This window comes from Epinephelus moara, chromosome 18 (genome assembly GCF_006386435.1).
Source record: "Epinephelus moara isolate mb chromosome 18, YSFRI_EMoa_1.0, whole genome shotgun sequence".
In the NCBI taxonomy this organism is placed as follows: domain Eukaryota; kingdom Metazoa; phylum Chordata; class Actinopteri; order Perciformes; family Serranidae; genus Epinephelus; species Epinephelus moara.
The window spans coordinates 39,027,225-39,030,866 of NC_065523.1; the positions used below are offsets into that span (position 1 = coordinate 39,027,225).

General features: G+C 45.1%; 1 protein-coding gene across 1 annotated transcript in view; it reads left to right on the forward strand.

Moving 5' to 3' along the window:
* The window catches only part of LOC126405581 (dual specificity protein phosphatase 3-like), a 608,181-nt gene that overhangs the window by 534,281 nt on the left and 70,258 nt on the right, over window positions 1–3,642 (forward strand). The window lies entirely within an intron of this gene.

The window sequence follows — 3,642 nt, forward strand, 5'->3', positions numbered from 1 at the left end:
GCAGTGTCAAAGGGGCTCTAGTTTGCTCACTCCCTCTCACTGTGAGGGGTTAAAGGTCACCTCTAGACTGCCAACAGGAGGCTCTCTGATCCACCCAGCGATGGTACTGTAGGCCTCCTCTCCATCACAAGGTCGGTCCACTGTCGACTCTGGTGGTTTGGTTTTGGGAGAATCCTGCTGGTCTGTATTACGTTTATATTTTGAGGCTTTGTATTAGACGTGTAAACAACTTGGTATGAACATTGTCTTTTTCGTAGTAAAGGGCAAATACGGAATATTTAGTACATATAAATGTAGACACTGATGAAAGTATTCAGAGCCTTTGCTGTGACACTCAGGTGCTTCCTGTTTCTCTTGATCATCTCTGACCTGTTTCCAAACCTTGACTGGAGCCCACCTGTGGCCACTTCAGCTGATTGGACCTGAGTGAGAGAGACACACACACCTGTGTATTGAAGGAGCTCAGAGACGGGGCTGTGTCGAGGCACAGAGCTGAGGAGGGCTGCAGAAATACTGTGTTGGATCCAAGGATCCCAAAAGCACAGTGGCCTCTGTGATTCTTTAGTGGAAGAAGTCTGGAGCAACCTGCAGTCTCAGTTTTTCTGTCTGCCAGACGACAACAGATCAAAGAGTCGGTGACCAGCGTGAGAGGGGTCTGTCATGATGTTTATTTGGCTCAGCTGATGTAGCGTGAAGTGGCGAGTTCTTCCAGGGAGGGCAGGGGACAGCCGGTGATCTTTCCTGCAGACTTGATGACTCTTTGCAGAGCCTTTTTATCTGCAGCGGTGCAGCTGGCAGACCGCACCACGATGCAGTCTGTGAGGACGCTCTCAATGGTTTGAGTGCAGACGACGCAAAAGCAGTAGAGAAGTAAAGAGTCGGTGCACCAGGTGTGTTCATGACAACAGATTGCGTTTGCACAGTTTTGCTCAAATATTTACAACGTAGAAGAGAGAAACTGATCCTACTGACGCTAGGATCGATCTTCAAAATAAAAATGTAATATCGAGAGTATCGATATTTTGGCATTGGTTCGACTGCCCCTAGTGGACAGTGCAGGTATTGCCATGTAAGGTGATTAAAGTAAAGTATAAGGGGCCGCACGCTGCGTCTTTAACTGCCTGGAAAATGCGAGGTCGGGCACTGGGCGCTACTCAGTGCCATCTTTCTAGGGCCTGGAGGCTGGTTGCGTCTGAGGTTGCTAAGCGACCACAACCAGCACCGTATCACAGCCTGTTTACCCAAAATCCTGAGCGCAGAGTTGATCTACATCCTGTTTGTGTGTTGGCCTGTTGTCTGTGGGACAGATGTAAAGCTGACTGAACAGATATCAATGAAATTTGTTTTCGTTTTGTAGAAGGTGTTAAAGTAAAAACCATGTGGAATGAGGAGTAAGGAATACTTGAAAATATGGAATGCAAACGAAGGCGGATTATCTGAACAAATACAAATGCAAATAGAAGGTAAATATCTTAACAAAATACAAATGCAAATTGTGCAAAACAACCGGTAAGTGTCTGACGGGCCGACAGCCTGGAGACAGAGTGCAGGTGAACAGGTGAAAATTCACTGAGTTCAGTCTGTTCCAACCTGCCGTCACTGAGAGCAGTTTAACAGCCTTATTTTATTCATCTTATTCATCCTGTATGTGGCCAGGAAGGCCTTACTGACATACGTGATCTCTTCTTTCAGGGAGTCCTGGTTCAGACCTGTGTTACACAGTTAAACACAAACAACACATAGAAGCATCACGAGAGAGAACAGTAAAAGAAGAGGGATATATGAGCCTGACCAGTGACGCCGTTTCATATTCCACTCAGGTCAGGGACTATACAGAGCAGCAACATGTTTCCTTCATGGCAGTTTTTAAAAGACCTTTAAAAATGTTCAAGGAAGGGAGTTCTTCTAAGGTGCATGAGAGGACAAAGCAGGTTCAATGCGATGTCTCAAGAACCCCTCAAGGGAATTTCCTTAAATTTGGCACAAATGTCAACCTGGACTCAAAGATGAACTGATTAGAATTTGGTGGTCATACGTCAAGGTCACTGTGACCTTGCCCATTTCATTCTCATTAACATAATATCATAGGAATGTCCTAGGGAAGTTTCCTCAAGTTAGGCACAAACGTCCACTTGGACTTATCTCTGAAATTTTCTTTGGCGAGTAGATTTTTATCATAACTGACTGAAACAACAACATTGGTGGTCAAAGGTCAAGGTCCCTNGCAATAATAAACCTCACATTGGTGTTTTTTTCTGGAGGATGTTGAACATGACATGAAACTGCTCTTTGGCTCCACAAACAGGCTGTTGAGACTCTCGATATCTGTCTTATAATATCTTTGTGTAGTGCAGGGAGTGAGACAAGATTTGGTTATCAAACTCAGTGTTCTGTCTGTTCCTGAGTCATGCAGGTATTTGAATGTGTGTGTGTCAGATCCTGTGCAGGTACGTCTGCTGGATTTGAAAGTTTCTCTTGAGTGACACTTTTCACTGTCACTCAAGAGAAAAATGAGAAAGCCTTTACTTAATATGTGTTTACCACGTCCTTAAAAAAGATGACCAATGAATATCTGCACACTCACCTTCAAACTAACTTCACACACCTGTGCCAAGGTGAACGCAGCACAGAGGATATCCACGCCATCGCTTTGGAGTCACGCTAGCAATGAGACTTTGGGTTGATGAGCAGATCTCATTGTGTGAACTCTACTGCAGCACAGTCTGACTAAAACAGGATTTAAGACTTTAAGACTATTTAACTGGAAGCCTAACTTTCCAGTTTTCACTGACTTTGCCAGATGGTGAGCCGTTGTAAAGTGACTGAAACCCTCCGGCAGCAGGTTGTCCAGATGAAGGCCAAAGGGATGACCCTTTCAGCCACAGCAAAAGAAGTTGGTCTTTCCTGATTTCTAGTCTATTGCATCTTCATAACATCACAAACTCATTCAAGTCCCCCAAGAAGGCTGGTCATCCACGAAAAAGACAAATGCAAGAGAGGACAGGATAATGCGGAGAATCTCAACGGGCAATCGGTTCAACACTGTAGCTGGAATTGCTCGCCAGTTCAGTGCTGAACAGGGTAAGGGTCTGTCTCGTCATACAGTGTCTCCACGTTGAACAGAATTTGGACTGAAAGCCCACCCTGCAGTGAGCAAACCTCTCATTAGCAGAAGGAATCAAAATGCTAGACTAACCTTTGCTGAGGAGCATGTTGTGTGGACAGAGGAGAACTGGTCCAAAGTTCGTCGTCATACTGGGGAAAGACTGAACCCAAAGTGTGTAGCTAAATAAAGACGTCAGTGAAAGTTGGAGGAGGAAGTGTCATGGTTTGGGGGATGTTTTCTGCAGCAGGAGTTGGGCCTCTCATACAGTGACATGGCAGAGTGAATATAAATGTTTATCAGAACCTTCTTCGACAACGCTCATCACCTGATCAGCCAGCAATTTTCATGCAGGACAATGCCCTCTGTCACACAGCAAAACGGGTAAAGCAGCTCCTTGAAGCTGAAAACATTGAAATAATGAAATGGCCAGCCCAGAGTCCTGATCTAAACCCAACAGAAACCTCTGGAAAATCCTTGGTGACAAAGTTATGGCTAAGAAACCCACTACAGTCACTGAACTGTGGAAGAGACTGGAA